The sequence below is a fragment of the Bos indicus genome, chromosome 6, assembly GCF_029378745.1.
Source record: "Bos indicus isolate NIAB-ARS_2022 breed Sahiwal x Tharparkar chromosome 6, NIAB-ARS_B.indTharparkar_mat_pri_1.0, whole genome shotgun sequence".
Classification (NCBI taxonomy): Eukaryota; Metazoa; Chordata; class Mammalia; order Artiodactyla; family Bovidae; genus Bos; species Bos indicus.
In genome coordinates, this window is record NC_091765.1 from 77,481,600 (window position 1) to 77,505,166 (window position 23,567).

At 36.1% G+C, this 23,567-nt stretch overlaps 1 protein-coding gene across 21 annotated transcripts in view; it reads left to right on the plus strand.

The window, feature by feature from the left end:
* ADGRL3 (adhesion G protein-coupled receptor L3) overlaps positions 1-23,567 on the plus strand; it is a 943,166-nt gene that overhangs the window by 62,107 nt on the left and 857,492 nt on the right. Inside the window, exon 2 of one of the 21 annotated variants that reach the window (XM_070791494.1) lies at positions 10,667-10,740. The exons of the other annotated variants lie outside the window; for them this stretch is intronic. The gene's annotated coding sequence lies outside the window, so the exon portion shown is untranslated. The remainder of the gene's footprint in view (positions 1-10,666; positions 10,741-23,567) is intronic. 21 annotated transcript variants of the gene reach the window in all.

The window sequence follows — 23,567 nt, forward strand, 5'->3', positions numbered from 1 at the left end:
ACGGGAGTTGATTTACATTCAGCATCTTCAGGGTTAGTCAAAGTGCGTGGTTACTCTTCCATCCCGCTTATACTCCTCATCCTATAGAAGTATGTGAGTGGCTCAGTCCTTTGAAAGTTTGAAATTTGATCATAAACTCAGAAGCTTCAAGATCTTAGCAGAGAGTCTTAATAAACTAGGAATATATTGTGTAAGTGCTGCCAGCTCCTCAGATTATTTTACTAGAAACTGGAAACCTAGATTTTTACTGTTACACATTTTACCTACTTGGTGCCATTTGAAATGATTTTAAAACTCTGAGGGAAGAAAGATAAAAGAAATTAAAAGTGATACGACTTTGGAAGACCAGGTCTACTAGTCCTTTAAGTTCTAAACCTTAAACCTTAAAAGGCACACTTTTCAGCTTTGTGCTGACTGCTACTCTGTTGTGAATCATTCCCCTCAGTAGACCCCTCCTCTGGGGACTCTCCATTCCTGAGTGCTATGTTTTACAAGTGTGAACTTGCCTAGGAACTATAATTATCCCTGGACTTCAACATGGGTTCCTCAGTAGTAGTTGCCATGCTTATTAAGTTCCTGAAAAATGTCTGTCTCCTGAACTAACATCAATTTCACAGGCATCCAGGATTGATGCTGATCCTTAGGTCATCCTCACACTCAAAGCTCTTCCTTTTTACTAGTCATTTGTCTTTCTGTCTTCCGGATCAACCTACAATATTTTGCATGTTTTCTGATTTATTCTTCATTTTTCAGAGTCATTGCCACTCCTGACTCAGTGCTCATCTCAGCACCAGTGATTGCTTTCATTCTTGTTATCTTTTCACTTCTGTCATTGTGTACTCCTTCTTACTACTTTTTACACTCTTGCACTTTCTACGTGAATGGAAAAAATGGAAGGGATAATGTCAATAAAGTAACTTAAGTTATAGCATAAATATAGCAACCACATGTTAGATTAAAGAAGGATGCTGTGGGTTGGTATTAGAATGACATTACCTGACCACTGAATGCATTTGTTTTTGGCAAATCAGGTTTGATATCCCATTGTTCTTCAACACAGACTTGCTCACTTTTGTGAAATTTTGAAAGTGGTAAGTTCTCAAGAAAAGAGCTTCTGTTCCTAGGTAGCTTTTACACACAGAAGTTACAGTATACACAGTATACTGTATATATTCAGTATTTATAGACTGGTGCATTAGAGGTCCTGAAATTGTTCAGCTGGCCCTCTTATTAAATGCTTTTTGGGTTTCTCTTACTAAACTTGGAGCATTTTAACACTCAGCTTCAGTCATATCCAACTCCTTGTGACCCTGTGGATTGTAGCCCTCCAGGCTCCTCTGTCCATAGGATTCTCCAGGCAGGAATACTGGAATGGTTTGTCATTTCCTCCTCCACGGGATCTTACTGACTCAGGAATCAAACCCACCTCCCTTATATCTCCTGCATTGGCAGGTGGGTTCTTTACTGCTAGCACCACCTGAGAAGCCTTGGCTTGATTTTATTTCTGTACATCCCATTGTGAGGACAGGACTGTCATGAGTGTTCTCACCAATTGCCTTGTGTTGTTGTTTAGTCTCTAAGTCATGCCCGACTCTTGTTGTTTAGTTGCTAAGTTGTGTCTGTCTGTTTTGACACCCCTTGGAATTGTATTCTGCTAGACTCCTCTGTTCGTGGGATTTTCCAGGAATACTGGAGTGGGTTGCCATTTCCTTCTCTGAGGAATCTTCCTGATTCAGGGATCGAACCCACGTATCCTGCATTAGCAGGTGGGTTCCTTACTGCTATGTCACTAGGGGTAGGACTGGTTAAACTCAGTCTTCTTTGCTTCCCTCTTTACATATCTGATATGTTTAGAAAGGATGATGTTGTAGTTAGAGATGCCATTTTTAATTATTTATACTGAAGAAGATGTGCATTATTGTTTTATGTCATCACTATTAAATACATTTATTTTTCATAACTCTGTTATGAAGAGGTCCTGTTATTACTGTTGTACAAATAGGAAATCAAATTGTAGGGAGTGGAAATTACTTGCCTGGATCACAGGTTGTACATAATTCCTGGGAGCTCTCACTATTCACCATTGTTCTGTGCTGTCTGTGTCTCAGTACTTCATTTCTGGTAACTCATGGTTAGTGTAGCCAGGTGGCCCCTGGTAAACAAGAAATCCTTTTCTAGCACCATGCAAATCAATTCCTAATAAGTTGTTATGTAAGCTTTTAAAAGAATAATGTAAAATTCTTATGTCAATATCTTGAAGAATTTACTGTTCTCTTCTTTTGCAAATTGAAAATGCATTTGTCTGAGTCTGCCTGGTGACTCAGACCCCTCTCCAATCTTTTAAGTTCCTTCAAAGATAACTGCGTTTGTTGGATCTATTTTGCAAGTCCTTTCAAATAATCTGCTCTTTAGTCAAATGGTCTAGGAGATTGGAATACTTTCCTAGTAATACAGTATTTCTCAACACATTTTCACATTTTCTTACCGTTAGCTCTACTTTTCCTTCTGACCAGTTTTTCTTCTGCTCTTTACAGTCAAGTGATTATTCTCTGATAGAGAATTCTGAGGCAACATGAATATTAGTTGTTTGGCTATCTTTTAATCATCCTTTTATATCCTTTATATCATTAATTTTAAAATGTATGTCTCCCTTGCCTTCCTTTGTGGGTATTTGCTTATTGCTTTAAGTTGTTGCAGCACATAGTTAGTATTTAGTTGTTAGAGAATTTAAAAGTAAATCAGAAATTATTTTCCTGCCAAACTGAATAGAATTTACTAGAATTATGAGTCTTCTCTGAGGTAGTATCAATAATTACAGACACTTTTTTTCCTCTGCATGAGTCAGTAAAAATACTCGACATTTTTAGGAACATCATATCTTTCAAGATAAATCTTCAAAGTTTAGCTTCTTTTGTTTGTTTGTTTTGTGTGAAGGAGTATTGTGAGTTAATCAACACTAAATCAACCTGAGAAAGCACATTTTTACTGTGCTTTGCCAGTGATTTACTTTGTGTTAATTTTTACCTTTCATTACTTGTAATCTAGAACAAACCAAGTTTATAAACTCTAAAGATGATGAAGGACATCCAGGGTAGAATCACATTTTAAAAATGCAAAGCCAGCTAAGTGTGTCATGCATTTGACTATGTGTATTCTCACATCCTGTCATTTGTATTTATGGAAAAATCTTTATATTTGAAAACTAACTTTAATAGGTGGTGCACTGTTAAAGAATCTACTTGCTAATGTAAGAGACACAAGAAATGTAGGTTTGATCCCTGGGTCAGTAATGACCTCTGGAGCAGGAAGTGGCAACCCACATCAATACTCTTGCCTGGGAAATCCTATGGACAGAGGAGCCTGGCAGGCTACAGTCCATGGGGTCCCAAAGAGTCAGACATGACTGAACACAGCATATACATTAAAAATTCTAACATTTTGGTGATTACTTTTCTCATTTCTTCTGTTTCTAGTCTTTTATACATACAATCAAATTTTAATATGAACTGAAATATGAAAATTATAATATTCCCAGCTGTACACAAAAGTACAGGAAAAAATCTTAACATGCTTAGAGTCCGTTTCATTGTAAAATATATTCAGTGCTTTTATTTCACCTTTCACTATTTTTAATTCTTTGGCATTGAAATCCAGTATTTCCATGAGGTCCATGTTTCCAAGTCTATTGCTAACATACTTGCCCTCCTACAAATAATATCATAGTAGTTTATGATAGATCACAATGTCAAAAAGATCACAAGGTCACACTGATCTTGGTCTAATTTTTTGCTCTGTTGAAAGAAATAAGAAATTCAGTTTGGCTCCAAATTTTGGAGAGAGGATAATGTTATTCAAACCAGTGAAGTGGCTCAGCTGTGTCTGACTCTTTGCTATCCTATGGACAGTAGCCCACCAGGCTTCTTCATCCATGGAATTTTCCAGGCAAGAGTACTGGAGTGGATTGCCATTTCCTTCTCCAGGTGTTATTCAAAACAATAGTTTAAATATTTACTCATGATATCTAATTAGTGCTATTTATAATTGTTATTTTAAAACCATAATATTCCTTTGGTATCAAGTTTATGTTATGGGGACCAGTGAACAACTAGGTATATATTTAGACAGATCTGTGTTCTTTGAACTTAGTTTTAGACACACTGACTAGGATAGCTTAGGAATACTTTAAATCTATTCTGTGAGTACCAAATTTAAATAGTGAAGATAAATATTAAAATTAAGTTAGAAAGCCTCACTACTGATGTTAACAGTCTTGAAATAAAAGTCAAATAAAACATTGTAATGCTCTTATGTTGTCCTTGCTGTTATATAGTTGTGTCATATGAACTTATTAAAGATTATTTCACTTTATAATATTTTTGGATCCATTTTTCTTACTGAAGGTATGGATGTGTGTGTGTGTGTGTGTACCTGTGTGTACATGTGCATGCACACTTTTGGGCAGAAGGCACAGTGGTTTGTGGGGAAAATGTGTATGTGGTTTCAACTGCCTGTTTTTCTCCAAAGTAAGAAGAGATGTATGAACAGGTACAGGTTAGAGTCCTTTAAGGTTAGGGCTACCAGCTGCCTGGGGAGCCCTAGGACAAATATTTTTGTAAACCTGAGTGTTAAAATTTCTACCCCACCAATACTAAAATGTTGGTAATACCAGGAGATCTTGCTTATTAGCACTGAATGAACTAATGGACCAGGTCCCTTGATAAAATTTAGTCTTGGTTCCAGTCAAAAAAAAAAAAAAAAAGCCCTTATAACATCAGAGGATCCCCAAATGAGGATATACTTCGCTCTATAAGCCTCCATGGTTTTGGTATTGATGATGATTTTTCCAACTGTAATAGAATCTGCATATTGCTTTTCCAATATTTAGGACCCACCAGAACCCTGGGGTGTGTTAGCATGTGTGTTACATCATCCTAATGTGGTTCATGTGGCCTTTGGATCAAGTTCTTGATCTATTCTGGGATGTGTGACATTGGGGATATTATTTTACCTCCTTGATTTCTACCTTGTAGAAGGGGAATACAAATAGTAACTGCTTCTCGATTATGTTAAATAACAGAATGCATATAAAGTGATTAGTTCTGTATCAGGGACATAGTAAGCGCTCAGTATTATTGAAATCAACTAATTGTCATTGACACTCCTGAGATGTTGTCCGACTGCTTGAAGAGTAAACTTACAGTACTATTCATAACTATTCATTGTAGACCCTAAACCTATAAAATTAATGTGTCCATAACAGTAGGTAAGGTGTTTACCTCAGGATTAATCATATATTCTTATATGAATATATAATAAAAATAAAGTAATTCAGTTTTGAAATATAGAGAGGTATTTGGGTATCACAAGTATTAAAAAAAAGCCCTCATAATGGCACCCCACTCCAGTACTCTTGCCTGGAAAATCCCATGGACGGAGGAGCCTGGTGGGCTGCAGTCTATGGGGTCGCTAATAGTCCGACACGACTGAGTAACTTCACTTTCACTTTTCACTTTTATGCATTGGAGAAGGAAATGGCAACCCACTCCAGTGTTCTTGCCTGGAGAATCCCAGGGACGGGGGAGCCTGGTGGGCTGCCGTCTATGGGGTCGCACAGAGTTGGACACGACTAAAGTGACTTAGCAGCAGCATACCTCATATACTAATACTTTGCATAATTAAATCCTATGTCTAAGATAAGAACATACAAACTAGTGCTTTCTTTTCTGTCATGCCAAGATTTTTAAGCATTCCCATATTTGCCTGATTCGCTCCCAGTATCACTTCAGGCATGCTTCTTCATCAATTGAATTTATTTCAAAACTAATTAATGATATATTCCAATAAAATCTTTCACCAGCATCCTCCCATTCCCACCATATTTAATTATTTTAAAATCAAGACAAATAACAATTTGATATAAGATCATCACTATTCAGAACTGGTCAGGCTTCTTCCTCAATGTAAGCAACTCAGCAAAGCAGTTTTCCTCACAGCCTGGAGTCTTGCAGTTTTATCCTCCCAGTGTTTGTGTTGCATAAAGTCTGACCGAAATGCAAGTTAGTCCTTGTGTCTCACTGACATGATGACATAAAGGAGAAAAATGGCATAATTAGCTTTTTGTATCTTGTACATTTTTTTCTTTGAACATATTTATGTTCTAAAACACTTACTTTCATTGGAAATATATGAGTTTCTGTTATAAAGCGATGCAAATCAATGCATACTCAAATAGGTTACCAAGATATATGCCATTGACACATTAGATTTCCTCTTTTCTACAGTTTCAAAAATCATTACTTTATGATTCAATTTAGAAGACATCTGAGTAAGTACTTAGTATCTAACATTGTGCTAGAGGCTTCAGGGATTTGCAAGGAAGTATAAAAATGCTTCTTGCAATCAAGGAACTTCAATAAGATGTATATGATTAAATGTTAAAATATATGATGAGCATGAAAGTGAAGTCATTCACTCGTGTCCGACTGTTTGCAACCCTATGGACTGTAGCCTACTAGGCTCCTCCGTCCATGGAATTTCCAGGCAAGAGTGGGTTACCATTCCCTTCTCCAGGGGATCCTCCCAACCCAGGAATCGAACCCAGGTCTTCCACATTGCAGGCAGATGCTTTACCTTCTGAGCCACCAGGGAAGGCCATGATGAGCATCAGATCAGATCAGATCAGTCGCTCAGTTGTGTCCGACTCTTTGTGACCCCATGAACCGCAGCACGCCAGGCTTCCCTGTCCATAGATATTAATACCATACAAGGTCAGAGTTGAAAGAGATCAGAATGATTTAGATATTTGAAGATGATTTCATTGCATATTAAACCTGTAAATTTGTGAAGCTTATGAAGAATATTGGAAAACTGATAATGGTTTAGTTGTTTTATACTTTTTGGACAAGAGAGAGACTAGATAGAGCCTCAAACTTTATATCTTCTACCAAAGCATTTAGCTAAAAGCTGTTTATAGAAGGAAACAAAATGTGCTTTTCTGTCTATTATTTTCCCTGGGCATTTCTTGATCTACTTGTTAATAAATAATGAAGCCTAGAGACAGTCTAGTACTTGATGGCAGAAGTGGAGTTAATGGTAAGATCACAGGCTTTGATGTAAACAATGTGATTTTGGCTCTTAATTTTGATACTTACTACCTTTCCAATTTTGGAAAACTTATTTAATATCATCATGTCTCTTTTTTCATACATAAATAGTATTTCATGGTAGTTGTGAGAATTAAATAAGTAAGTGAAAAGTACTTAGCAAAAAGTCTGGCACACAACACACCTCAACACATACAAATTTAGCTCTATGTTAAACTAAGAGCCTGGTTTAAGATCTTTGTAATCATATGAAACCAGATCTGGTTTTTTCATCTCTATGAAGAGAACAATAGTGATTTACCAAGGTGTTTCAAAGGATTGAAACATTGGTATTTTGAAATTGGCCATGGAGTGTGTATGTATGTGCAGTGGTGGCAGGAAGAGAATGTTTTGCCATGGAAATTGATAAACACTTCAAATTAGAGATCCTTATTTTTTTCAAGAGTTGACTTACAAGCACACTGCTGGATAAAAGAAACATACGATTAAAGAATCACTGTAAAAACTATGATACAACTGTAATGCAGTGTTTCAGTTTAGTATTTACAAGTACGTTGAAACCAGCCAGGAATGTCAAGGAAGAATATCTCCTTTGAAAAGAAGTAATGTCTATATTGAGGATTTGCCATGTGATAAGTGAGGACAACAGTTTCTGAAACAGAAGGAAATAACCTATGTGAGGTTCTAAAGCTAAGAGAGAATTGTTCTTTCAAACAGCTGAGTTAATTGGGGCTTGGTCTTAGACTTCTATGGAGATAGAGATGTTAGGAAAGGAGAGGTTGCAGAAGTAAAATAAAGATCAGGGAAGGACTTAGCCATGGTTAGAAGATTGACTTTTAACGTTATTCCATGTTAAAGTATAATAATCCAGCCTTATTCATGAGAATCATCTTTATAATAGTTATGAAATTTATTATTTGCAATTTTAAGCAGTTCCACAATCTGTGGTAATTCATAGCCATCTATGTGGTATAGTCATTCACCCATCTCTACATAATTATGATCTATTTTTCATTCTTTTGTATTATATATTTTATTTTTTTAAATGGAAGACTTTATGAAATTAAATATATGCATATCTGAGTTCTACCTGATAATATTAACTCTCAAAATTAGAAAATGAAGTTAGTTTGGTATGACTTTCCTAGGAACCTCTGTAAGTGGTAATTCTATTTTATACCTGTTTGAGTTTTGCTAGGAAGAAATATTAACCTCAGAATTGTGTTATTTTTGGGCTTCACTCTTCTGAAAAAAACTCAGCTAATGCTTTCTTTCACATTCACTAAAGAGCATATTAGTGATCACCACTGTTAGATCGTTAACTAACCTGGGCTGCTTCTTGCCTGGCCAACCACCCTGAATTAAAAATAAATAAATAAAAAAAAATCTGCCTTGGTTTCTTTTCATTATATTTTGAATTTGGAACACTAGTTTCTTCCTGATCATATTTATTTTATAATAGTTTTACAAGCATTTATCTTGTTATAGAAAGGAGAAAAAAAAATAAAAGTGAAGGACTTCTGTCTCCTCTAATTTTGCCCTACTTTATACAATGCCACCTATACATCAAGAACTAGACTTCTTGTCTGTTTTATTTTGAATAATAAGGAACCAGTTCATTATTTTTGTCCTGTGATGCACTACCACTCTTAAAAACTTCTATGACTCAACCATAAAGGAGTGTATCTTTTAAAATATTTCTGGAAAAATGATCAGCATATCAGCTGTCAAATGGTAATGCTAGGGAAGATTTAAAAAATAGTGCACAGATGTATTAGGAACTGTGCATATTTAGATGAGTTTAAGATGTAAAAGTGGGGATTCCATATTTAAAGTTTCTGAAAATTGTTCAATACAATCTTGATATAAAGAGTCATTGGGTAAATTATGAATTCCTGGATGGCTCAGTGGTAACGAATCCCCCTGCCAATGCAGGAGACTGTATTCCTGGGTCTGGACAGTTTCCTGGAGAAGGGAATGGGTACCTACTCCAGTATTCTTGTCTGGGAAATCCCGTTGACAAAGGAGCCTGGCAGGCTACAGTCCATGGGATTGCAAAAGAGTTGACTTAAGACATGACTTAGCCACTGAGCAACAACAACAAACTGAAAAGTTAGGTAAATGTAAAATCATTGCAGAAACAATTCATAGTCTGCTTTCTGCTGTGTTATTTTCCAAGTAAAGTATATACCATTTTGTTAGCATTATTAAATGAAAATAATTGGAATGAAATCAACAGTATGCAATATATTATTTAATAGGAATTGAACTTTGTAGTAAAGATATCCCTAATTTTCCCAGAGAGAGGGGATTTAAAATAGTTTATTAATTCACTTTGATATTTTGAAAAGTTAGGAAATTCTTAAGAGGAGGAACCTTGTGGTTGGGGTTTAATCTTTTTAATCTTATCTGTAATTAAATATTAATTATAAAACACTTGTCTTTATATATAGTACCTTATGGAACCTGGAAAATCTGGTTTCTTTGAATTTTTATGTATAGTTCTAGCTCTTCATTTTGCAGGAAGAAAAAATACTGCTAAAACTTTCATATTTGGATGGAATATCTGTCTACTCTGAAGTGCCAGAAAAAGCCTTAAATGACGTGTGATGTGCTGCTAGTCATCTAATGAGGCATTGAGTGCAATGTGATTATGACTACATTACATGGGTACTGTGGATACTGGTTTCTCAAATGAATCAAAAAAGTTTCCAGGACCTGCAAGTACTGAAATAGTGCTGCTGCTAAGTCGCTTCAGTCGTGTCCGACTCTGTGCCACCCCATAGACGGCAGCCCACCAGACTCTGTGATCCCTGGGATTCTCCAGGCAAGAACACTAGAGTGGGTGGCCATTTCCTTCTCCGATCCATGAAAGTGAAAAGTGAAAGTGAAGTTGCTCAGTCATGTCCGGCTCTTCGCGACCCCATGGACTGCAGCCTACGTCTGTCCATGGGTATTCTCCTGGCAAGAATACGAGAGTGGGTTGCCATGCCCTCCTGGAGGGGATCTTCCCGACCCAGGGATCGACCCAGGTCACTGGCCAACAGCAAATGTAATGGAGACAGCATTGTGATTGCAGATAAAACAGACTGTATTTGTCCATTTAGGGTGGACTTTTACTCATTTGCTTCAAGATAATTTTGACTTTCCTTGAAATAAATGGAAGTTATAGACTTGTTGGTATCTTTTATTATCCATGTGGTGTCTGCATGAAAGAAGAAGCAAGTAGATTTCAGGAAGTTTCCATAGCAGTAACAGATGCAATCAAACCGGCCAATATTGGGAATTATTGTTCCATAAGTAATTGTGGTTGGTTTCTAACTTTGATTTTATTCAGTCTAATAACAAGTATTGCTCTAGAGATAATTGTTGATGGTTGCAGACACTGATTTCATTCAATTAAGCTGGTAACCTTTTTAAGAAACTGCCTGGGAGAAAGCCAAGAATTCCAGTCAACTGATTTCTAGGGGAAGTGAATTGCAGTTGTCTTAGCCTAGAAAATGTTCCAGGTAGACCACAGCTGTGTTAATTAACCTTTTCTTTAAACTACCTTCTCTACACAGAACTCCAGATGAGCAACATAGCTGAGGACCATGTTATCTGGATTCAGATTTTGCTCAGAGTGATTATAAAGTTGGTAAGACTTATAAAATATGTTTGAGACATATACTAAGAGTGTGAAGGATGGTCTGTCTTTGTAAATCACATCAAAATTCAGATTCTCCCTCCTTTCTTCCTTTCTAAAAATCATTGATGTGTGTATTCAACAAAAGCAGAACCAGTGTGTATTATACAAAGGTTTGCTTTCTTTATGTCAAATTATAAATCCATAATGATAGATAATATGGTTGGAAGACATTGGAAACCTGGTCTGACATACTTTTTCTTAATGAAATGTAGAAATATTGGAGTAGTATAATTGGCTTATGACTAATGTGGACAATACTGAAACTTTGCTGTTTATATCTTTTTTGTTTCCTGGAATGGGAGAGTAAAAAATTCTTTGTGTTGAAAGTATACATTATATCTGGGGAAAAATGTTTCTTTAAATAAATGAAGCCTTTTGTGTAGGTACCAATGCAAAAGTCATAGGTCCCAGTGACCATGTGTGTCAATAAAAGGCATTTATGTGTCATAGCTACACCTAGTCATCTATGAAGTTATATTGTCCATCAAACTAGTAAGAGGCAGGGAAGTATTAATGTGATTCCACAACCATCCATCCTTGCCTAGGTAAGGTAGGAAGAAAACTGATAAACTCTTCAAAATATACTCATTTGAGTGATCTTTATATACAGAATCAGTTCAGTTTAGTTGCTCGGTTGTGTCTGACTCTTTGCGACCCCATGAGTTGCAGCACACCAGGCTTCCCTGTCCATTACCAACTCCTGGAGATCACTCAAACTCATGTCCATCGAGTCGGTTTGAGCTAAGTTTTATTAACTGTATCAACCTGATTAATATTTTTATATTTTTGAACAAATAGAATCTACCAAAGAACAACTTGCTAAAAAAAAAATATTCCTGACATTGCTATTGATACTGGGTTTTAGTAGGTGAAGATTCATCATCTGCTGATGATATTCAGGTTCACAATTAAAAAGATTATGTCCAAGATGATTTTGATTGATTGACTTTTCCCTGGCTCATGGCCAGGGTTGCCGCATATGTGTATGGCAACCCACTCCATTACTCTTGTCTGGAAAATCCCATGGACAGAGGAGCCTGGTAGGCTGCAGTCCATGGAGTCGCTAAGAGTTGTGCACGACAGAGTGACTTCACTTTCCCTTTTCACTTTCATGCATTGGAGAAGGGAATGGCAACCCCCTCCAGTGTTCTTGCCTGGAGAATCCCAGGGACGGGGGAGCCTGGTGGGCTGCCGTCTCTGGGGTCGCACAGAGTCGGACACGACTGAAGTGACTTAGCAGCAGTAGCAACAGGCTGTATCTTTTAGGTTTTGCTCTAACTCATGACAGCAGCAATTATTTTCTATCTTCCTGGGCTGAATAAAAGGAGGAGAGTAGTTAATAAGGTGACTTTGAACAGTGACAGAGGAATGTAGTGGGTATATGTTATGCTGTAAACAAGTTCTAATCTCTCTAAGAGTTGTAAGTAATATAAGATAAAAAGTATAAATCAGAAGTTTTTGCTCGGGGAGGGAAAAGTGAGATAATTGGCTAAAATGGACAAGTTTTGAATTTTACCAGCCTTAAACATGATGAGAAGTTTAATTTCAAACTGGCTTTTGAATTAAAGCAATATAGCATACTGTGGGGGTCAGTCAATTCCAGTAAGTGGGCGGTACTGGCACACATAATAAGATAATGTGAAAAATTAACTACAACCCAAGATTTTTGACCTTCAGTGCAACTTCAAAGTTGAAAGAGATTAACTTAAAATAATGATCTTTTTAATTTGCATTTTGGAATTTATCTTTTCCTTAGTTCTTGCAAAAGCACATTGATGCACATAGATATTTGGGATATTATCTATAGTGGTATAAAATTAATAAGGAATTTTATCATATTACCTTTTCAATTTTACATCTTTTAGTCTTTATGTGTTTCTAGAATTCTTCTTTAGGTAGTTACAATTTGATAACAAATCCAAAAGTAATTTGTAGCATTTCAGGTTAAGTTTTTATTTTGTAATGAATAGATTTTCAGAAAGTTTGTCTGGTCTTCCTCCTTCATGCCTCTGCTAGTCGCCTGGCACAACTATATCCAAAGGGCTTGGACTCGATTCTTCACGTTTTTTCTGACTCAGGACTACTTTAGAAAGAGCTCTGTTTTCTAGGCTTTTCCTGTGCTTCACTACAATATTACCTTTAAAAAGTGCATTTAGGGATACTTTAGAAAGATTAAATTGTACTCATACATATTCATAAGGCAGAATAAAGAGCTGACTCTTATTTGGGGTGACTTTTAGAGAGTAGGGATTCTAGACTCTTAAGAAGATGCCATTCAGTTTTAACATACTTTTGTAGGAAAGAAGATTTGTTATATATTGCTTTGATTCACTAAATCTTTACTGGATGTTTTTGGACATATTTGGACAAGCATTCATGACTGGAAAATCCCACAGATGGAGGAACCTAATGGGTTACAGTCCATAGGGTCGAAAAGAGTCGGACACGACTGAGTGTCCAAACACATAGGCTCGTGTGAACTAGGACAAGCATTTGTGGGCAGGGAATGTTCTACAGTGGATTTTATACTGTGATTTTTCTTACATACAATTTACAGACTGTTCTAAAAATATAGGGATAAAGATTCTCCCTTTATCTTTAAAAAAAGGAAGTAGTTTTTCTACTATAGTTGCTCATTCTTATAGAATGAAATAGTTTTATATATAAGAATAATCTAATCATTCCAAAAATATTTTATGCTTGACAAAAATTCTATTGATCCGAATTGGGGCTTCCCTGATTGGCTCAGATAATAAAGAATCTGTATGTAATATGGGAGACCTAGGTTCAATCCCTGGCTTGGGAAGATTCCTTTGAGAAAGGAATGGCTACCCACTCTAGCATTCTTGCCCGGAGATTTCCATGGACAGAAGAGTCTTGTGTGCTGCAGTCCATGGGGTCACAGAGAGTCAGATATGATTGACACTTTCACTTTCACATTGTAGTCCGCTAATTAAAGTAAGCCATAGGCTAGTGTCAGTGCCTTTGTTTTTAATAATAAACTCATAGAAACATTACTGCTGTAGAACAATGGAGAGTTAGTGTTCAGAATTGTATGTTCATTGATGAAAATGTCCTGGACTATTGCTAGTAAATGAATTCAGTTTAGTTTTGAATAGTATTTTTGTAAATATTCTTCATTTTGATGTATTGTATTTTGTCTAAGTATTATAATTCTGAGCTCAGTAGCAATTTTGATGTGTTGAATGCCATGTTTTTAAATACATTTAAAAGATTGAAACAAACTCAAACAAGTTACATAAATGAAAGCAATTGCAGTTCTTGTTGGAAAATTAAGGTTTCAACTCTGTTGGAATATATTTTTCATAACCTTTTCTAAAAGCAAACACCCTATACAATAAATTACTGGCGTGTGATATTTAAGAGACATCAATCAGGATTTCTTTTTTTTTCAGAGAGGGTCCCAGCTGCAACTTAGCATGAATAAAAATCTCTATCCCTTTCCCTCAGAAAGATTTATATGGTTAAAATATGAGTTATATAGTGAGTTCTTATATCACCACTGATCATCATTGATCTCAGAGACTGGCCAATCTGTAGACTTCGTCCTCATTTCTGCTGTACAGTAGGCCTGAGAAGTTGAGGCAGCCCGGATTTTATTCATTTGCATGTAGAGGGTCAGTTTTCTTATCCTTCTTTACCCTTCAGCATTCCAGTACAGACTAGAAAGAATATTTAAAGTGAGTTGATGTCAGTTTGGTAAAAAAGAAAAATACTGTCCGTCTACTAATACCATGGTTCAATTTAAAAAAAAAAAAAAAAGGAGGAAAAGGTGTTTTCTTTTCTCTGTCCCTCTCTTACGTACTTGCTCACAGAAACTGAGAGCTACTCAATTAAAAGGCAGGCTGAACATGGACTACGTCTCTCCATCTGTTTCAGTAAAGCATTGTCCACCTCAAATTTGGATAGGGTGTAGAATATTTTAGTTGTCTTCCCTTTTTATTTTGCTACTTTGATTCAAGTATTGTAATTATATAATAAATAGTGTACTGGTATTTTCGGGGAGGTATTGATGGAAATGCTTTTGAAAATACAGACTATTAAGTAAGTTTTGTGGAAGTATATGAGCATGCTCTTTGTCCAAAATCTTGGCAAGAAAATATTGATAACTGATTATTTAAATTATGAATATGTATAATTATTAGTGGCCAACATGCCATTTTTTAATGAGCCCATGTAAATGTTTGATTGATTTCCTAAAACATGGGCTTCACTTTTTAGTCTATAACATTTAGTTTGCTTTCGTTATGAATCCAATGTATTAACTGATCCAAAGGGAAAAAAATAAAGTAGTTTATGGAGAAGTTAATATTGCTTCAATTCTTTTGAAAGTTATTCATATTTTGAGTGGACAGTGTCCACTTATTAGTGTAAAAGTCACAGGCCTAATATTCCAATTTGAAATCATTGCAGGTATTCTCTTCTGAATTCAGTTTTTCCCTCTTTGTAGATGCAAGGTAAAGAACTTCATCCCAAGGTTAGCTATCTGTTTTTACTTGCTGATTCACCCAATTTATATCTTCCTACTATCAGGTATGTTTTAGTCTAGGGTCTAATAAAGTATATAAGAATTTATTGGACTAAGCTATTTTGAGCGAGGTAAATTCTATCGTTTAAGGAAGATATTTGTATATCATTATTTCCTGTGGAAATGCCCTGTGAAATATTTAGCATCAAGTTGCTAGCATACCTTTTTAGTACTTAGTACTAACAGCCTCCTCTAAAGAAAAAGAAATGGGCTTCCTTTTCTTTTTTTCTAGTTGTGTGTGATGTATTAAAATATGACCCATATTTGGGAAAAACATTATGTAAAATTAAATGTTAGACCTGTAGTACATCATTTATTAATTGGCAAGATAATTTCTTGAGAAACACTGCTACAATACTATAGAAAGTGTGACCGAGTTTCTCAGGTAGCAAAAACTATCTTAATTCTTTAAAACAAAGGACATTTATTTGGAGAGCACTCTTGGGAAAATGAATAATTTTGTCAACTCATTCATTATTTGCCCTTTATACTTAGGGCTTTAAGAAGTGAAAGGCAGGTGATAGTATATCCACTGTTTCTTGGTCATTCAGATGGTAACTTGTTCAATTAAAAATTCTTGTTAGGTCAGACATAATGGATTCTTGTTGTTACTTTAGTATTTATTCAATGAAAGGGATCAATATTTTGGGCCCGGGGGAGTAAAAACGGATAAGACACTCTGCAGTAAGTCTCTCTCTTCATTATAAACTTTTGGCTGGCAGGTGCAGTGTCTGCTGTAGGACTTATTTTAATTAGAAGATCAAGGTGGAATAAAAATTCACATATTCTTTTTCTCCCTTTTTAATAGCACATAAGCTTTGTTAGTGCATTTTACATTCTCCTCCCTGTTCTCTTCTCTGTGTGCTCTTTTTAGAAAGGATTTCTAAAAGAGAATTTGAGAACAATAGATCTGATTTTGAGAAATTTAACTATCGTGCATTTGAACTCTGTACAGAGCCCATTTGTTTCGAGTTTGAATAGATTAAATCTTATCGTGGTAATGTACACTCTGGTGGTACCTGATAGGTAGAGAAGTAATCATTCTTCATTAGCATAGTCACCTTTGCCAAGTTTTAAATGTATCTTTGTTTAAATTTAATGAAACTGATTTGTGATTTTTCTGAAGCATGGCATTAAATAAAGCTATAATAAATTCTATTTTGCTTTGCTAGTTGAAGTACTTTCCAAATATGGCCTAATGCTCTATTCAAGTAATAATGTCATTTGCAGAACAAGCTGTCAAATTTGACTTGCTCTAAATTTGGCAAGAGCCAGTATTTAAAAAATTAAACCAAAATGCAAGTCCTTGCCATTCTGCAGCAAAACCTTACTCAGACCATTACATTCAATCTAATAGATGATTTATTAACTTGCCATTTAATTCATCTAAGTAAAAGATTTAAATGAGATCATCGATCTGAGAGCTGGCACGAACCTTTCCAAATCCTTTAGTTCTGCTCCCTGGTTTTACAAATGGAGAAACTGAGACCAGGAGAAATTAAGTGGCATGCCTAAAATTACATAGCAAATTGTTGCCAGGAAAACCCGATTCCGTCAACCGAGTCTTCTTTTCAAATCATCATGTCAAAGAGATTGGTTGCTGTTTATAAGAAACAATAATGGTTTAAAATTTATTTATGTGAGGACTTCCTCGGTGGTCCTGGGGTTAAGACTTTGTCTTCTAATGCAGGGGGTGTGGGTTCGATCCCTGGTGGAGGAGGTAAGGTCCCAAATGCCCTTTGGCCATATATAATCAAAATATAAAGCAGAAGCAATATTATAACAAATTCAATAAAAATTAAAAATGGCCCACATCAAAAAAAGAAATATGTAAGCCAGTTTGTCTTCAGATCCCAATTTACTTAGAATTACCACAGTACAAATAATTTAGACATGTGCAGCTTGCAAAAACCATCATATTTAAGGGTCAGAATATGTAAAGAATAAAGGTTAGAGGCTCAGAAATGTTAGGTATACCCTATAAGACTAAATTTAAAATTATAGGCTCTTGAGTGCAGGGCCTCTTCCTGAGTGCAGGTTTACTTCCATGTCTTTATACAAGAAAACCTTTAGGGGTAAAATTCTAACAGGATGTTGTTGTATGACTGATTGAACTCCATAAAGAGTGAGAATTTGAGAAAATGTTACTTGTGACTAGCACCAATATTTCCCATATGGGAATCACATTATTTGTATCACTTTTCAGTTAATCTTCTTATTAAGAAAAATATTGTTTATCTGACATTAGACATTCCTGGAAACATATCCTTGTCTAATTGTGAAGGTCCTAAGCAACGTAGGAGAGTGGCAGTCATAGTAGTTTAGATTTGCTTGTGAGATAACACTGCATCAGAGGAAAGAAGTTTGAAATACAAAGGCACTTGGAGAGGTTGTCAGGAAATTAATGTTACCCGAAGCGTGTTTTTATTATTGCTGCCAATAGGCAGATGAAATGTAAGAATGGCCAAGAAAATCAGAATGTCCTAAACACCTGCCATTTATAGCAGCTAATGCAGTAAAAAAGCAAGCATTTCCTTAAATATGGAATCGAGCTCTTGCAATGCCATGAATATCTGATATTATTTGAATGACTTTTCTGATCACTTCCTTCATTGGCTACAGTTATGTTGAAACTTAATTTTGGAAGACTTGATGGTGGTAGGTGACAAATTCTTTTCATATCATGGGTATGGGAGATGATAATATTTGTATGGCATATGCATTCCTAGAAAACTCCATCTTGTAATAGACTGTCAAAACCTGGTAGTTAAAGGAAACAACAGAAAAGCAGTAGTGGTTATTGAGCATCTCTTATATGAGACGAATATGAACCCTTTTCTTGGAAAGTGATAAAGATGGGTATCAGTGTTCTTTTCCTATAAAATTAATGCTCAGGAAATACAGCTAAGAAGTAATAGAACAATAATTCAAATCCAGGTGTTTAGTATCCAAGTCAGGACTATATAAACTCAAATGCCTTTAGGAGACAAGAATGTAAAATGAAACTGAAATTTATATATGTTGTAAATCTTTGCTCTTACTATGGTATTATATTGATTGTCCAAGTCCTTGATCTTAGACAAAGATTTGACAGAATTGAATGTTACCCAGTTTTACAGATCTCTCAAATGAGGTCATACTATGGCATTAAAAATATAATTATCCTAGGGCTTTTGGTTTCTTAGAGTAAGCATTGTTTAGGTTTTGTTAGTATTTCAGATATTTAAATAAATGGGAAAAGTTTGTGAAATACAATCTATCGTATGTCCATAGCACTTCATGTACACATCATTGTGAAGTAGGTCTTTCTAAGATTGATTTTGTGGCATTTAAGAAAAGAAAGTAAATTACTAAAATCAGAAATGGATGTGGAAATGGAGAAGCCTACTCTTTTCTGAACTCTTTGCTGAAGGCAGCTGCACTGCATCCCATAGCTAACTAATTTATGGTAGAGTATTCACTGCTTTTGAGCTTCAGATTATTCAGAAGCAGCAATCAAGGCCAGCCCAGAATTAATGTGCAAGTGACCTTTCTCAGAACTGGGTCAGAGGAAAACATCACTTATCATTGGAAGAGGTAGATTTTCAGATGTCATGAACTTCTCTTGCCTCTGTTTGAGCTAAATGGTAGAAGGGTTTCCCTTTCATAGATGTTCATTCTCAGTAGAGAATGAATGGGTGATATAGATCCATCTAATTCTGAATTGTTGCTGTTCATTTGTGTGACGTTTAATGCAAAGCCATAGGGAAGAAAGTGATGTGTCCATTTAAAAAAGGACTTTTCAGTGCATATTAAGTTTACCATTAGAGGTGAAAATACATTGTTTTTTAAGTGCTTGATATTTGTGAGATCTTCAAATACAAGAACGAATTCAGTCAAGTCCAGGTAGTTTGAATATGTGGGAATTATTTGGAACATCTGATTTCTCTAAGTAACGGTATCTCATAGGACACTAAAACATTTAACTTTCTCATATAAATTTGTGCTTATGCTAAAATAGAGCTTCTAGAGTTTCAAACATGATATGGTTTTATGATACTAAGTTTAAAATTTTTGTGTTCATTTTTTTGATTTCTGTGACAAACTTAAAATGTTAATGAAAAAACTATGCCTGGAAGCAGAAGTATGTTCAGAAGTCATGATTTAAAAATAAGCAAAGAGAGTGAATCTAAAAAAAGGGGGAGGTAGGGTAATAACTTACATTTTTCAAATGAAATTAAAGTAATTGGTAAGATTAATGTTGCATTCATGTGTATAAATCAAATATCTGTGTAAGCCTTGCATTCTGTGTAATGAGGGCTTTGGATAGATTTTACTTTTTGAACAGCTTTTTAAAATTAGAAAACAATGCAGTCATGATTTTCATGGAAAAAAAAAAAAAAAAAACCTGTTCTAACATTTCTCCAAACAGCTTGGGATACACTGCTAGTGAGAATACTACAGACTTTTAAGTCTGGCCTCTACAGACTTTTAAGATGAGATGGTAACTAAAATCATCATGGATACAGCTATAATCCTAATTAATACTTAGAATGAAAAGTAGATTTTGAATAACTTTAACTGTCAGTCATATTGAATTTATTTTGATATTATTAAGATAAGACTCTTCATTTAAAGTAAATTAGGGAGATTTTGTGTAATCAAATGCCCACTGAAGAGCATTCAGACTGCTGTATAAAGTATATTCTTCATAGACAGTAAGTTGAAAATAAATAAACTTTGCTCTAAACTATTATATGGTATTCTGGAGTGATTTTTTGGGTTGACAAAGAAGTTCTATAACATCTTATGGAAAAACCCAACCAAATTTTATGGTCAATCCAATAATATATTTTGGATTCTATTGTCTACTGTCTAGATTTGCTTCCTTCCCAAACATGCTAGCTGTTTGAGTAAGTTACTGTCTCAAGTCTCAATATCCTCAGCAATATACAGGAGATAATGAGAAAAACTACTTTTGGCGGGACTTGGGGCTGGAATGGAGAGGGGAATGGCAAACCACTTCAGTATTCTTGACTTGAGAACCCCATGAACAGTATGAAAAGGCAAAAAGTTAGGACACTGAAAGATGAACTCCCCAGGTTGGTAGGTGCCCAATATGCTACTGGAGGTAAGTGGAGAAATAACTCCAGAAAGAATGAAGAGATGGAGCCAAAGGGAAAACAATACCCAGTTGTGGATGTGACTGTTGGCAGAATTAAAGTCCAATGCTGTAAAGAGCAGTATTGCATAGGAACGTGGAATGTTAGGTCCATGAATTGAAGGCAAAGTGGAGGTGGTCAAACAGGAGGTGGCAAGAGTGAACATCAACGTTTTAGGAATCAGTGAACTAAAATAAACTGGAATGGGTGATTTTAACTCAGATGACCATTATATCTACTACTGTGGGCTGGAATCCCTTAGAAGAAATGGAGTATCCATCATACTAAACAAAACAGTCCAAATGCAGTACTTGGATGCAATCTCAAAAACGACAGAATGATCTCTGTTCGTTTCCAAGGCAAACCGTTCAATATCACATTAACCCAAGTCTATGCCCCAACCAGTAATGCTGAAGAAGCTGAAGTTAAATGGTTCTATGAAGTCCTACAAGACCTTCTAGAACTAACACCCAAAAAAGATGTCCTTTACATTATAGGGGACTGGAATGCAAAAGTAGTAAGTCAAGAAATTCCTGGAGTAACAGGCAAATCTGGCCTTGGAGTACAGAATGAAGCAGGGCAAAGGATGATAGAGTTTTGCCAAGAGAACACACTGGTCATAGCAAACATCCTCTTCCAACAGCACAAGAAAAGATTCTGTATATGGACATCACCAGATGCTCAATGCAGAAATCCAACTGATTATATTCTCTGCATCCAAAGATGGAGAAGCTCTATACAATTAGCAAAAGCAAGACTGGGAGCTGACTGTGGCACAGACCATGAACTCCTTATTGCCAAATTCAGACTTAAATGGAAGAAAGTAGGGAAACCACTAAAGCATTCAGGTATGGCCTAAATCAAATCCCCTACGATTATACAGTGGAGTGACAAATAGATTAAAGGGATTAGACTTGATAGACTGAGTGCCTAAAGAACTATGGTTGGAGGTTCCTGACACTGTACAGGAGGCAGGGATCAAGACCAACACCTAGGAAAAGAAATGCAAAAAGGCACAATGGTTGCTGATGTGGCCTTACAAATAGCTGTGAATAGAAGAGAAGTGAAAGGCAAAGGAGAAAAGGAAAGATATACCCATTTGAATGCAGAGTTCCAAAGAAGAGCAAGGAGAGATAAGAAAGCCTTCCTCAATGGTAAGTACAAAGAAATAGAGGAAAATAACAGAATGGGAGACTAGAGATCTCTTCAAGAAAATTAGAGATACCAAGGGAACATTTCATGAAAAGAAGGGCTCAATAAAGGACGGAAATGGTGTGGACCTAACAGAAGCAGACAATATTAAGAAGAGGTGGCAATAATACACAGAAGAACTGTACCAAAAAGGTCTTCATGACCCAGAAGATCATGATGGATTGATCACTCACCTAGAGCCAGATATCCTGGAATGCGAAATCAAGTGGGCCTTAGGAAGCATCACTGTGAACAAAGCTAGTGGAGGTGATGAAATTCCAGTTGAGCTATTTCAAACTAAAAGATGATGCTGTGAAAGTGCTATACTCAATATGCCAGCAAATTTGGAAAACTCAGCAGTGGCCACAGGACTGGAAAGGTCAGTTTTCATTCCAATCCCAAAGAAAGGCAATGCCAAAGAATGCTCAAACTACCGCACAATTGCACTCATTTGACATGCTAGTAAAGTAATGCTCAAAATTCTCCAAGCCAGGCTTCAGCAGTACATGAACCGTGAACTTCCAGATGTTCAAGCTGATTTTAGAAAAGGTAGAGGAGCCAGAGATCAAATTGCCAACATCCCTTGGATCATCGAAAAAGTAAGAGAGTTCCATAAAAATGTATACTTCTGCTTTATTGAAAACACCAAAGCCTTTGACTGTGTGGACCACAACAAACTCTGAAAAATTCTTCAGGAGCTGAGAAAATCAGGCCACCTGACCTGCCTCTTGAGAAATCTGTATGCAAATCAGGAAACAAAAGTTAGAACTGGACATGGAACAGCAGACTGGTTCCAAATAGGGAAAGTAGTATGTCAAGGCTGTACATTGTCACCCTGCTTATTTAACTTATATACCAGTATATCATGAGAAATGCTGGGCTGGATGAAGCACAAGCTGGAATCAAGATTGCGGGAGAAATATCAATAACCTCAGATATGCAGATGATACCATCCTTATGGTAGAAAGCAAAGAAGAAGTAAAGATCTTCTTGATGAAAGTGAAAGAGGAGAGTGAAAAAGTTGGTTTAGAACTCAACATTCAGATTATTAAGATCATGGCATCTGGTCCCTTGATTTCATGGCAAATAAATGGGGAAATGGTGGAAACAGTGACAGACTTTATTTTTGGGGTTTCCAAAATCACTGCAGATGGTGTCACTGCAGAGATGAAATTAAAAGACACTTGCTCCTTGGAAGAAAAGTTATGACCAACCTAGGCAGCATATTAAAAAGCAGAAACATTACTTTACCAATAAAGGCCCATTTAGTCAAAGCTATGTTTTTTTCCGGTAGTCATGTATGGATGTGAGAGTTGGACTATAAAGAGAGCTGAGCGCTGAAGAACTGATGCTTTTGAACTGTGGTGTTGGAGAAGACTCTTGAGAGTCCCTTGGACAGCAAGGAGATCAAACCAGTCCATCCTAAAGGAAATCCATCCTGAATATTCATTGGAAGGAGTGATGCTGAAGCTGAAACTCCAATACTTTGGCCACTTGATATGAAGAATTGACTCATTTGTAAAGACCCTGATGCTGGGAAAGATTGAAGGCAGGAGGATAAGCGAACGACAGAGGATGAGATGGTTGGATAGCATCACCAACTCAATGGATATGAGTTTGAGTAAACTCCGGGAGTTTGTGATGGACAGGGAGGCCTGGCATGCTGCAGTCCATCAGGTCACAGAGAGTTGGACATGACTGAGTGACACTGAGTGACTGAGCTTAACGATGAAAAGTACTTCTTGGGGTGGAGTTGGGCTAGAATGAGGTAGATGGTGCGTGTAAATGCTTAGTACAATTTCTGGCATAAATGTTAACTCACTTATTGTTTTGTTTGCTGAAGTTGTTTTTAACAGAGTAAGGACACATGTTGATGCACTCAGAGCCAGATTTTA